The sequence below is a fragment of the Felis catus genome, chromosome A1, assembly GCF_018350175.1.
Source record: "Felis catus isolate Fca126 chromosome A1, F.catus_Fca126_mat1.0, whole genome shotgun sequence".
NCBI lineage: Eukaryota > Metazoa > Chordata > Mammalia > Carnivora > Felidae > Felis > Felis catus.
The window spans coordinates 125118926-125132747 of record NC_058368.1 but is presented as its reverse complement, the minus strand read 5'-3'; the positions used below and the strand labels follow the sequence as shown (position 1 = coordinate 125132747).

At 37.3% G+C, this 13822-nt stretch overlaps 1 protein-coding gene and 1 pseudogene across 1 annotated transcript in view; both read left to right on the top strand.

Annotated features, from left to right (window-relative positions):
- The window catches only part of MIER3 (MIER family member 3), a 138107-nt gene that overhangs the window by 36338 nt on the left and 87947 nt on the right, over window positions 1–13822 (top strand). The window lies entirely within an intron of this gene.
- LOC123386450 lies at window positions 3306–6964 on the top strand (annotated as a pseudogene).

Here is a 13822-nt window from a genome sequence, read left to right as displayed (position 1 = left end):
CCTTTACTAAGCTTGCTTTAAGAATCTTTTGGTTTCCATGGAGTTTAGAACTATAATGGTCTAGCAGGTGCAGAGGGAAGCCAGCTGTGAAAGGGTTAATAGGTCAGGCAGCCTAAGGGCTAATATTAGAAACTCATAAACTCATCATTTGTTGGACTTACAGAAATGAAAGCTGGTAGGAAAAAGGAAGGAGAGAACGAAGGACAGGGAGACATAGAGTTAAAATCTCATTGTTCGTCTTTCAGGAAAGGGGCCATTTAAAGTATTGATTGAAGAGATCCTGAGGCCAGTGGGTTCCCAGGGGGTGAGGAAAGTAAACAAGACAATTCGCTGGCAAAGAAAATTCAGCTGAACTGCTATGCGATCCAGGAGGGCTGGGAGGCGCTTTAGCCCTCCTCATTCTGCAGATGAGATGCGGTTCTTTGCCCAGAGGCCCCCTTCAAATATGAAAGGCTGAGACAGAAGTAGTGGGGTCTGCAGAAGAAGGATGATGACACAAAGAGACGAAAAGGGAATCTGAGATGAACTAGTTACTTCAAGTTCCTGAAACGGAAATATACATAACATATTAAAAATATAAACATATGCAATATTTAAACATCTGTGACCCTTCCAGGGGAAAATTCCGATTCAATGATTTCACTCCATGAATAAATCCACGTTGTCACTTATTTTGATAAATAAAAATTTTATTCAAGTCTATTTAGGAACCTTTTCCTATTTTACATCCCCACTGGTTTGAAGACTTACGTAAAACCGGTTCTCTGCAGCTGCTTCTCATTTTGATCTCCACACTATGACAATTCAGTTGCTAGTCAATCACAGAAAGAAGACAAATCTTTTGACAAGGGGCCTAAAGGTAGAAAGCCATTGTAACGTTTACTATACAAGTCATACTTCTGGAGGGGAATATGCATGTTATCAAAAGAATTGCAGTAGGTAGGGTGGTTTCAGGTTTCACTTCCTTCTTCAGCTGTAATTTTAGAGGAGTGCCACGCTAAGTCATAAAACCAGAATTACACACTAAACTGTACTCACAGGCTTGGCTATGATTACACGGGTTTCTGGAGTGACTAAATATTTTCATTGACTTTAAGTGGCTAAATTGTGTATTTCTTTTTTTTTTTCCTCCAGATTTATATTATGGAAAATTTTAAACATCAGAAAATTTGAAGGAATACTAAAGTGAACACCCATGTACCTTCTTTGTAGATTCAGGAATAGTTAATATTTTGCTATATCTGTTTTTTCTTTCTCTGAACTTTATATATATTTATACCCTTTGAAATTAAGTTGTAGTTATCATGACATTTTACTCCTAAATACTGCACCAACCTTGGCACTTATCATGCCATTAGAAAGTGAGAACTTTTGAATAGGTAAAGTCAAGTTTTGTTTAGAAAAGGTGGGCAAGGGGCACCTGGCTGGCTCAGTAGGTCCAACTTCGGCTCAGGTCATGATCTCGCGGTTCGTGAATTTGAGCCCCACTCAGGCTCTGTGCTGACAGCTCGGAGCCTGGAGCCTGCTTCAGACTGTTTCTCCATGTCTTTCTGTCCCTGCCCCGCTTGAGCTCTGTCTCTCTCTCTTTCTCTCTCAAAAATAAATAAACTCTAAAAAAATTAAAAAGAAAAAAGAAAAGGTGGACAAGATGAATTGTCAGCATAGATTCTTCTGGTAATGGAGGTTTCTAGCACTTAGCTAATTCTCACATTGATTTTCTGATACATGGTGTCGTTTTATGAAGCATGCATAATAAATTCCTTCTTGCTAGTTCTTGTTTCAATAATTTCATAAGAGACAAAGAAAATCCATTTTAAGTCTGTAATGTCCATTTTCTTCATGGTTTACTTCAAAAACATCTTTATTACAGTGTTCTCTTGTACACTCTAGAAGACAGAACTTGCTTTTTTCCTCCCAACATAGGAAGTACTACTAGAATTATTTTGTAATATGTATTTGAGTCTGCTAAGGAGAGAGTGAAGATCTCTTTAAAAGATCTCTTTTAAGTTAAGATCTTTCATTATTTTTCTTGTGACTTGAACCATCTTCCAAGGTGGAAGATGTTAAACATCACATTAATACTTGCTGGTGATTGTAAAACATTACTATATGCTACATCATGATAATGGTTATCTTCTCCAGAAAAATAATTATATTCCTTTAGTGTACTCATAAATATCTCTGCAATTTTTAACTGGTATTTTGTTCCCAGCCCATCTAGTACACAAGTTCAGATCATAGTACCAATTAATCAGTGGCTAGATTATAGAAGAAAGTATTCATTAGGAAGCTCCAGGTGTCCTGTCCTTGTTTCAGAACACACCAGAGAATTTAGTTCAAAGTTCTGAAAAAATAGTTGTAAAAATTTTTTGACAGATGAAATATGAACTTAATGAACCAGCTACGGAACAACACTCTCTGCTATGTCAAAGTACTCTCTGGAACTTTTCTATCAACCCGCTCTCCCTCACAACAGGTCAACATGTGGCACCTGTGACAAATCCTCAACGATATTGATTTAAAATTGGACAAAAGCTATTGTAATTGGATAATAATAATATGTAAAATGGAGTAAGAGCCAGCTGTTTTAGGTAAAAAAGAAGTTAAGCTTAATATTAAGCACTCAAGAGCCTGGCTCTGTATCATGTGTCTTCCTGCAATTCATGTAGACAGTCCAGTCCAGGGGTTCTCAAAGTTCAGGGTGCCTAAGGATGACTAAATGCCTGTCAAAATGCATCTTCCTTGGGGCGCCTGTGTGGCTCAGTTAAGTGTCTGACTCTTGGTTTCGGTTCAAGTCACGATCTCGCAGTTTGCAGGATCAAATCCGGTGTTGGGCTCTGTGCTGACAGTGCAGAGCTTGCTTGGGATTCTCTCCTTCTTTCTGCCCCTCCCCCCACCAAAAAAAAAATGGGGGCACCTGGGTAGCCTCCAACTCTTGACTTTGGCTTATGTCATCATCTCACAGTTTGTGAATTAGAGCCCCATGTTGTGCTGTCAGCACAGAGCCTGCTTAGGATTCTCTCTCTCCCTCTCTCTGCCCCTCCCTCGCTCGTGCATGTGCTTTCTGTCTGTCTCTCTCTCTCAAAATAAATAAATAGGGGCATCTGGGTGGCTCAGTTGATTAAGTGTCAGACTTTAGCGCAGGTCATGATCTCACAGTTTGTGAGTTCGAGCTCCATGTCTGCTCCAGGCTGACAGTGCAGAGCCTACTTGGGATTCTCTCTCTCCCTCTCTCTCTGCTCCTCCCCCACTGTGCTTTCTGTCTCTCTCAAAATAAATACATTTAAAAAAATCAAAATAAACATTAGAAATCAATTAATTAATTAACATAAAACAAAAACAAAATGCTGATTCATTGCTGATCTTAGAGGCTCTGATTTGGCAGATAAAGAGTGGAGCCCAGGCATCTGCATTCTGTTCAGTTCCCCACATGATTATGATGGAGACCATAATGGAACATGCTTTGACTTATATTGTTACCAGCAACTAAGATGCCAAGAGGGTGGGTCATTGCTAAGCCTGATCCATTATGTATGAGCTGACTTAATGCTTGTCTTTGCTGGTTGACCAGTACTAATGGTCTCCATTGCATCCAAGATCAGTCACTGCTCAGAAGGAACAAAGGACTGGTATGCTGTAACTAACAATCATTGTGTGAGCTGACTCTGAAAAGGATACTTTGTTCTCCTGTCAGCTCTGAAACAAACTTTTATGACAGGACACCAGCCCAGTAGTATTTAAACAAAATTCTGTGTGTTTGTGTATGTATGTATGTGTGTGCATATGCATGGGCACAGCTACTGGACCCAAAATTAGTATTTCAAGGGTCTACGCTACACTCCTGATTTAGCTCCACTATAATGTGGCATATGCTGTCATAAAAATCACTGTGCTATGCACAACAGTGCAAGAGAAATGAAAGGGTTTATGGGAAAAGATGGGATCAGAGAGACAACATTTCAGAACTTCATCAATGACACATTAAAGAAAAAGTATAGGAACCTAATAAAAATGCTAGCACAGTTTTACACATGTTAAATGGTTAAAAAATTCATAAGTAGCCTCATAACTTAAGAAATTCATAGGCAGCCAAAACAGAGGATGGAAAATGGAGAAAAAGAAGTTTTCTGGAGAAAAGAAATAGAGAATGGAGAATGGAGAAAAGAAGGTTTCTGCTGTGCCAGAAACCATTAAGAAAAAGTGTTGCAGTGCTGAAGACCAAGCACCTGAGAAAAATGCTCAAAAGATGCTTTCCAAGGCAAGGATGAAGCTTATCTATGAAAAAGCTAAGCACCAGAATAGGGAAGATTGGAAGATGTATAGAAGTAAGATTCGAATTGTGAGGATTGGGCAAGAAATGCAAACAACTTCTATGTAATGTGGAACCCAAGTGGGCATTTGTTTTCAGGATCAGAGATATCCGCGGTGTGAGCCCAAAAATCCAAAAGGTGTTGACACTTTATCTTTGTCAGTTCTTCAGTGGCACCTTTGTTAAGCTCAGCAAGGCTTCAGTTAACATGCTGAGGATGGTGGAGCCATATACTGCATCGGGTACCCAAACCAGAGATCAGTAAATAAATTGATCTGCCAGCATAGTCATGGCAAAATCAACAAAAAGTCAATTGTGCTGACAGATAACACTTTGATTGCTCAAACTCTTGGGGAAAAGGGCATCGTCTACATGGAGGGTCTTATTCATGAGGTCTGTCCTGTTGGAAAATATTTCAGAGAAGCAAACAACTTCCTGCAGCCCTTCAAATTATCTTCTCCCCGAGGAAGAATGAAGAAAAAGATCACCGATATTATAGAAGGTAGAGATGGTGACCAACAGGGAAGACCAGATTAACAGACATGTTAGAAGGATGAACTAAGGTGTCTCCCATGATTATTTTTATAATCTGTTCAGTTAATAAACAGTGACCACTTCCAAGTTAGAAAAAAAGGGAAATTCATAAATAATAAAGTAAACATGGCACTTTATCTTAAAAAGACTTCAATGAGGACGTGAATGTTGAAAGGGTAGCAGCTTGTGACTCACTGTAAAGGGGTAGGAAGGTAGGTTATGTAAAGTCAGAGGAAAAATTTAACACCAGACTTGGATGGGACAACATAATACACGGAGCGCACAGAGTTAGCTGGTAGAGCGTTAAGCATCTGTGCGCATGTGCATATGCGTTTTGAGTGTCCCACACTGCTGGGTTCAGCTGAGCCAAGTTTTCTGTTTTCATCCAGTTTCTCACTCATAAGACCTCACTTTACATAGGCAAGGGTAAATGCGCACCATCCTCATATTGTTTCCTAACATATGAATCACCCTGGACCATATTTGTGTTTTCAAGGCAAGCATTATTGCAGAACTGACTCTGCCTGTAAGGAGTTCACATCAAAAGTAATAGTTTCAAGTTGTCAAGACTCTGCCAGTAGTAAGGAGGTCATTAGTGGCCTATAGGGCCTGATGTCTAAGAGGCTTTGGGAACTGAAAATATGAAGGTTGAGGTAGTGGTGTTCCCTTCTACTTTCTGGGCTGTCCAGGTGGTCATGAAAGATATCTTAGAGCTATTATCTCAGAGTCTCATGGGTGTTATCTTTTTCCATATTTTCATAGACTAACCTAGACTAACAATTACCCAAGGGTTTAGGATATCTAGGTATAGAAAATAAAAAACATTAGAGTAGGTTTCAGAGGATTCACATTTTAGGCTTAGCTTTGCAAGCTATCTGACTGAAAGCAAGGCCCTTTATTTCTCTTGGATTCATTTCCTCATCTGAAAAAAAAAACTAAACTGCATTTTCTTTCTCAAAGTTCCTTCCTGGCTCCAATATCTTTTGACTCTGAGACCTTCTATGTTGATTAAATGTAGAGAAAATGAACACTGCTTGACCTCTTCAGAACACACCACGTGTCTCAGCAATATTTTTTTTCTCATCCCAGGTTGTCTTCCTTGATCATTTCCCAAAGTGAAAAATTCCAAATGGTTATGCCCCTCCATCTCTGCCTCCACCAACAGGTGGAATTTACTGAGGCAGATTGAGTCTGAGCTTATAAAACTTGTTTATTTATTTTAACAGTTTTATTGAAGTAAAATGGATATGCAATAAGCTGTACATATTTAGAGTATACAATTTGGAAAGTTTTGACATATGCATACACCCATGAAACCACCCCTACTACCATTAAGATAAGGAAGCTATCCAACACCTCCAGCTATTTGCTCATGCCCCTTTGTGGTTAATTCCTTCCTGTCCTGTTCCTCCTCCTTTCTTTCTATGCCCAGGCAACCACCGATCTGCTTTCTGTCAGTACAGACTAGTTTGTATTGTCTGGAATGGTATGTAAATGAAATCATACAGTATGCACTATTGTTTTGTCTGGTTTGTTTCACTTGGCATAATTATTTTGAGATCTATCCATGTTCCTTTTGTTAATAAAAAGGACTAATAAAAGGAGGGAGATAGTAGTCTATCACATGGATATACCACAATTTGTTTATACATATTTACCTGTTGATGTACATTTGGGTTGTTTCCAGGATTTTAGCCATTACAAATAAAATGGCTATAAATATTTTTTTACAAGTCTTTGTATGGATATCTGCTTTCATTTCTCTTGTGTAAATTCTTTAGAAGTCAAAAGGCTAGAGCATATATGGTAAGAATATATTTCACTTCTTTAGAAACTCCCCAACTGTTTTGCAAAGTCGTTTTACCATTTACATTCCCGTTAGCACTATATGAAAATTCCAAATTTTCCATATCCTTGCCAAAACTTAGTATGGTCAGTATTTTTAAATTTTGCCATCTAATAGGTATGTAGTGATCTCTCCTTGTGGTTTTAATTTGCATTTCCCCAATGACTAACAATGTTGAGCATCTTTTCATATGCTTATTTTCCATCTGTTTATCTTCTTTGGGGAAAGTCTGTTCAAACATTTTGCCCCATTTAAAAAACTGGGTTGTTTTCTATTTATTAAGTTTGCTTTAAATTGTGATAAAATAGGGGTGCCTTGGTGGCTCAGTTGGTTAAACCTCTGACTTCAGCTCAGGTCATGATCTCGTGGTTTAAGAGTTCGAGCGCCACATCAGGCTCTGTGGTGAACCCTCAGAGCCTGGAGCCTGCTTCGGATACTGTGTCTCCCTCTCTCTTCCCCTGCCCCGCTCACGCTCTTTCTCTTCCTCTCTCAAATAAATAAATAAATAAATAAATAAATAAATAAATAAATCTTAAAAAAATTTTTTTAAATGTGTTAAAATACATTTAATATAAAATTTACCATCCTAACCACTTTTATATGTAAAATTCAATGGCATTAAATATTGTTGTGCCACTATCACCACCATCCTTTGCCACAGCTCTTTCATCTTGATGAACTGAAACTGTATCTATTAAACCGTAGTAAAACCATAATAGTTTATTGTGTTTATTCTCCCGCACCCCCCAACTGTGGCAACCACCATTCTACTTTCTATCTGTATGAATTTGACTCATCTTAAGTATCTCCTATCAATGGAATCATATGGTTTGTGACTGGCTTATTTCATTTAGCATAATTTCCTCAAGATTCATCCAAAGTGTAGTATATGTCAGGATTTCTTTCCTAAGAGGCCAGATATTCCATTGTGTGTATATAACATGTTTTTTTTAAATTCATTCCTCCATAAATGGACACTTGGATCACTTTCCCCTATCACTTTATTGTGAATAATTCTGCAGAGAACAAGAGTGTATAAATATCTCTTTGAATCCCTGCCTTTAAGTTTGATTACTGAGTTTTGAGAATTCTTTATACATAATTAATATAAGACCTTTATCAGAAATATGACTTACAAACATATTCTCCCACTCTGTGACTTTTCTTCCTTTCTCTCTTTTTAAAAAAAAATTTATTTTTAAGTAATCTCCACACCCAACATGGGGCTTGAACTCACAACCCTGAAATTAAGAGTTGCACACTCCACTGACTAAGCCAGCCAGGCACCCCATCTGGGGCTTTTTCTTTTTCATTTTCTTTTCTTCCTTTCTTTTTTTCTTTGAAAGAACTAAAGAGAACACAAGTTGGGGGGAGGGGAGGAACAGAGGGAGGGAGGGAGGGAGGGGGAGAGAGAGAGAGAGAGAGAGAGAGAGAGAGAGAGAGAGAGAGAGGATCTTAAGCAGGTTCCACGCTTAGCTTGGACCCTGACATGGGGCTTGATCCCACGACCCTGGGATCATGACCTGAGCTGAAATCAAGAGTTGGATGCTCAACCCACTGAGTTATCCCTCTTTTCATTTTCTTAATAATTTCTTTTGAAGACCAACCAGAAATTTTTAGTTTTGGTGAAGTACAACTTATAATTTTGTTTTCTTCTTGGTTTCATATCTAAGAAATTTTGCTTAACCTGTGGTCACCACGATTTGGGAATTTCTCCTGTTTTTTTTTATTATTATAGACATTTTATAGTTTTATATTTTACAATTGTATCTATAATCCATTTAGAGTTCATTTTTTAATGACACAAGATGTGGGTCAAAATTCATGTTTGTTTATAATGCTCCAGCATTATTTGTGGAAAAAGCTATCTTTTGTCCACTGCATTGCTTTTGCACCTTTGTCAAAAATCAGCTGTTCATATAGGTGTAGGTTTCTTTCTGGACTCTCTAGTCTGGTCCATTGATCTATGTGTCTCTCTCGATGACATACTATCTTGATAACTGTGGTTTTATAAATGAGGTAGTGTTGATCCTCCAGTTTTGCTTTTTCTCTTTCAAAGACATTTTGGCAATTTTAGTCCTTTGCACTACCATATGAATTTTAGAATCAACTTGTCTAATAGTACAAAAAAACCTGCTGGGTTTTTTATTGGGAATGTGTTGAAGCTATAGATGAGTTTGAAAAGAATTGACCTTTAACAACAACACTGAGTTTTCCATGAACACTTCATCTCTTCCATTTATTAAAGTCTTCCTTAATTTTTCTCAGCAATATTTTATAGTTTTGTATGTACCTTGCATATCTTTTGTCAGACTTAACCCTAAGTTTTTCATATTGTTAGTGTATAGAAATACAATTGATTTTTATATATTGTCCTTGAATGCTGCAACATTTCTAAACTCATATATTAATTCTAGTAGCTTTTAAGCAGATTCCATCTTTTTCTATATAGAAATTTCCATATTTCTTCTATAAATAAAGACAGTTTGACCTCTTTCTTTCTAATATGACTGCTATCTATTTATTTATTACTTTAGCCTCGTTGCACTGGTTAGGACCACCCATATAATGTTGGACCAAAATGTCAAAAGTACACGTTCTCATCTTACTCCTGGGGATGAACATTTAATTTCCACCATTAAATATAATGTTAGCTGTCAGTTTTTTTGTAATTGTACTTAGACTAAGTAAGTTCCCTTCTAGTACCAGTTTTCTGAGAGATTTTGTTTGTTTATCGGAAACATTTTTTTTTACAGCATCTATTACATGATTACATAGATAGTTGTTGTTATTTTAGTTTTGTAGCTAAAAAATAATCATGTATGGTGAGCTATGTTGAGTGATATTTGAATATGAAACCAATCTTGTATTCTCATTTTCTTCAAGCCCCACGTAATGGGGGATACAGAAGGATAGACCCCATGTAATCATAATGTATTATAATTTTTATATATTGTTGGATACAGTTTACACTTGCCATTTTGTCTGGAATATCTGCATGTGTATTTATGATGGATATTGGTCTTTTTTTTTTTCTGTCTGGTTTTGGTGTCATGGTTATGCTGGCCTCATAGAATGAATTGAGAATTATTTCATCCTCTCCAATTTACTGGAAGAGTTTGTATATAATTGGTATTGTTTCTTCCTTAAATATTTGGTGGAACTCGGCAAAGCCACTGACTCTGGAGTTTTCTTTGGAGGAGGGAGTTTAACTACAAATTCAATTTCTTTAACAGATGTAGGGCTATTGAAGTTATCTATTTTTTCTTGAGGCAACTTTCATAATTTGTAGAATCTGTCCATTTTCTCATTTAAGTTGTCGAAGTTTTTAGTACAAAGTTATTCATAATACTTTCTTATCATTTTTTTTTTCCCTCAGAGACCCACTTTATTCAATTCTGTACATATGGGGACATTGGCCCAACCCAGCCCATCTTAGCATGTATCACTCTGTGGAGAATAAAGCACCCTATGTACACAGCCAAAAGCTGCTCTGCTTGTGCCCCTGAAACCTAGGTCTGGCCCTCTTCAGCCCCTTGCCCTCCAAGGTGTCTGAAAGGGACAAGTGGGGCCCTGCCCAGCATCAGCACAAAGGAAATTCCTTATCATTATTTTAGCATCAGTTGTATCTGTAGGGCTATCACTTCTCTCATTCCTGATGCTGGTAATTTTTGTCTTCTTTTTCTTTTTCTGGTCAATCTGGCTAGAGGTTTATCAACTTTATTGATGAAAAATAAATTTTTTAACATTTATTTATTTTTGAGAGGCAGAGCACAAGCAGGGGAGGGGCAGAGAAAGAAGGAGACACAGAATCAAAAGCAGGCTCCAGGCTCCAGGCTGTCAGCACGGAGCCCAACGTGGGCCCAAACTCCCAAGCCACGAGATCATGACCTGAGCCAAAGTCCGACACTTAACAAATGAGCCACCCTGGCTGCCCCTCAACTTTATTGATTTTAAAGAACCAGCCTTTTTGTTTCATGATTTTTCTCTGTTGTTTTTCTCTTTTATTTTTCATTGATTTCTGCTCTGATTTTTATCATTTGCTTTCTTCTGCTACTTTGAATTTGCTTCTTTTAGTTTCTTAAGGCAAAAGTCGGGCATATATTCCTCTTAATGTCCTTCTAAGTAGTATTTAAAGGGCTATATCAGAGTCCTGTTGTATTGTCTTTGTAACAAATCACCACAAACTTAATGGCTTAAAGCTGTACAAAATTATCCTTTTATAATTTTGGAGATTAAAAATGCAAATTCAGATTTACTGACCTAAGGTCAAGGTATTGGCAGGGCTGGCTCCTTTTGGAATCTTTGAGGAGAGGCTATGTTTCTTTGTCCTTTCCAGCTTTTTTTTTTTTTTTTTAAGTAGTCTTTATACCCAATACGGGGATCAAACTCACAACTCTGTGGTCAAGAGCTGTATGCTTTACCAACTGAATCAACCAGTCTGCCCCACCCCCCTCTTTTTTATAACTTCTAATGCTGTCTGTGTTTCTTGGCTCAAGGGCCCTTTTTATATTTTCAGACTGTATCACTTCAATCTCTGCTTCTGTCATCACATTGTTCTTTCCTCTGATTCTGACTCCTCCTCAGTTTCTCATATAAGGATTACTGTGATTGCATTGGCCTACTCTAATAATTCAGCATAATCTCCCCGTTTTAAGATTCTTCATTTATCACATCTGCAAGTCCCTTCTGTGATATAAGGTAACACTCACAGGTTTTAGAGATTAGGATGTGAACATATTTGGGTGCCATTGTTCACTCTACCACTGAGGCATCCCCTACTATTTAATATGTTGTGTTTTCATTTGCACTCTGTTCAAAATATTTTTTTAATTTTGATTACTTTCCTTTGTCACCTTTGTTGTTTAAAAGTGTGCTATTTAGTTTCCAATTATAGTTGACCCTTGAACAACACAGGTTTGAACTGAGCAGATCCACTTATACACAGATTTTTTACCATAAATACAGTATAGTACTGTAAATGTATTTTCTCTTTCTTGCAATTTTTTTTTGAATTGCAAAGGTAATTTAATTTCTTTTTTTATTATTTTTAATTTAATTTTTTAAATTTACATCCAAATTATTTAGCATATAGTGCAACAATGATTTCAGGAGTAGATTCCTTAGTGCCCCTTACCCATTTAGCCCATCCCCTCCCACAACCCCTCCAGTAACCCTCTGTTTGTTCTCCATATTTAAGAGTCTCTTATGTTTTGTTCCCTCCCTGTTTTCATATTATTTTTGTTTCCCTTCCCTTATGTTCATGTGTTTTGTCTCTTAAAGTCCTCATATGAGTGAAGTCATATGATTTTTGTCTTTCTCTGACTGACTAATTTCACTTAGCATAATACCCTCCAGGTCCATCCACATAGTTGCAAATGGCAAGATTTCATTCTTTTTGATTGCCAAGTAATACTCCATTGTGTGTGTGTGTGTGTGTGTGTGTGTGTGTGTGTGTGTGTACCACATCTTCTTTATCCATTCATCCATCAATGGACATTAGGGCTCTTTCCATACTTTGGCTATTGTTGATAGTGCTGCTATAAACATTGGGGTGTATATGTCCATTCGAAACAGCACACCTGTTTCCCTTGGATAAATACCTAGTAGCACAATTGCTGGGCCGTAGGGTAGTTCTAGTTTTAATTTTTTGAGGAACCTCCATACTGTTCTCCAGAGTGGCTGTACCAGCTTGCATTCCCATCTTTCTTGCAATTTTCTTAATAACATTTTCTTTTCTATAGCTTATTTTATTGTATAAATAAGCTATATTTACAGTATATAATACATGTAACATACAAAATATGTGTTAATTGACTGTTTATGCTATCAGTAAGGCTTCCAGTCAATAGTAGGCTATTAGTAGTTAAGTTTCGGGGAGTCAAAAGTTATATGTGGATTTTTGACTGTGTGGCAGATCAGCGTCCCTAACCTCCATGTTGTTCAAGGGTCAAATGTATGTGGAGATTTCACAAAGATCTTTCTGTTATTGATTTTTAAAAATATTTATTTATTTTGGGGAGAACACAAGTAGGGGAGGGGCATCGAGAGGGGGACAGAGGATCTGAAGTGAGCTGTATGCTGACAGGCTGACAGCAAGCCCAATGTGGGGCTCAAACTCACGAACCATGCGATCATGACCTGAGTCATGATCCATCCAACTGACTGAGCCACCCAGGTGCCCCTCTGTTGTTGATTTTTAATTTCACACTGGCCATAAAATATACAATTACTTGAATCATTTAAAATTTGTCAAGATTTCAAAATATGATGTATTTTGGTAAATATTGTGTATGCATTTGAAAAGAGTATGTTTTCTGCTGTTTAGGGATGCAGTGTTCTATAATCACTGACTAGGTCAAGTTGGTTGACAGTGTTCAAGTCTTCTATAGCTTTACTGACTTTTCCTTTATTTGTTCTATTAATTCTTGAGAGAGGGTTATTGAAATCTCTGACTATAATTATGGATTTATTTACTATCCCTTGCAGTTCTGTACATTTTTGCTTTATGTTTATTTGGAGCTCTGTTATTGCATAAATGTTTAAGATTGTTGTGTCCTTGTGGTAGGTTGACACTTTATCATTATGAATTGACTTTCTGTGTCTCTGGAAAGACTCTCTGCTTTCAAACCTTTTGTGTCTTGATATTAATATAGGCTCTTCAGCTTTATTTTGATTAGCGTTAGTCTGATATATCTTTTCCTGTCCTCTCTCTTTTAACCTTTTATGTCTTTATAATGTGCATTTTTAACATGTGCTATATAGGGAATCTTGCTTCTATAACCAGTTGGACAATTTCCGCCTTTAAAAAAACTAATAGACTATCTTTTTTGAGCAGTTTTGACTTTACAGAAACATTAAGTGAAAACTACTAGCGTTCCCATAGATCCCTTTATTCCTGCACTCCTGTTTCCCTATTATTGACTTCTTGCCTTAATGTAGTACATTGGTTGCATTTTTTCTCAGCTTTGTCTTCCATAACAAATTCCATAGACTGGGTAGCTTAAACAACAGATACTATTTTTCACAGTTCTGGAAACAGACATCCAAGACGAAGGACCCAGTCTATTCAGTCACTGGTGGTGAAGGCGATTTTCCTGGCTTGCAGATGACACCTTCTTCCTTTTCTCGGT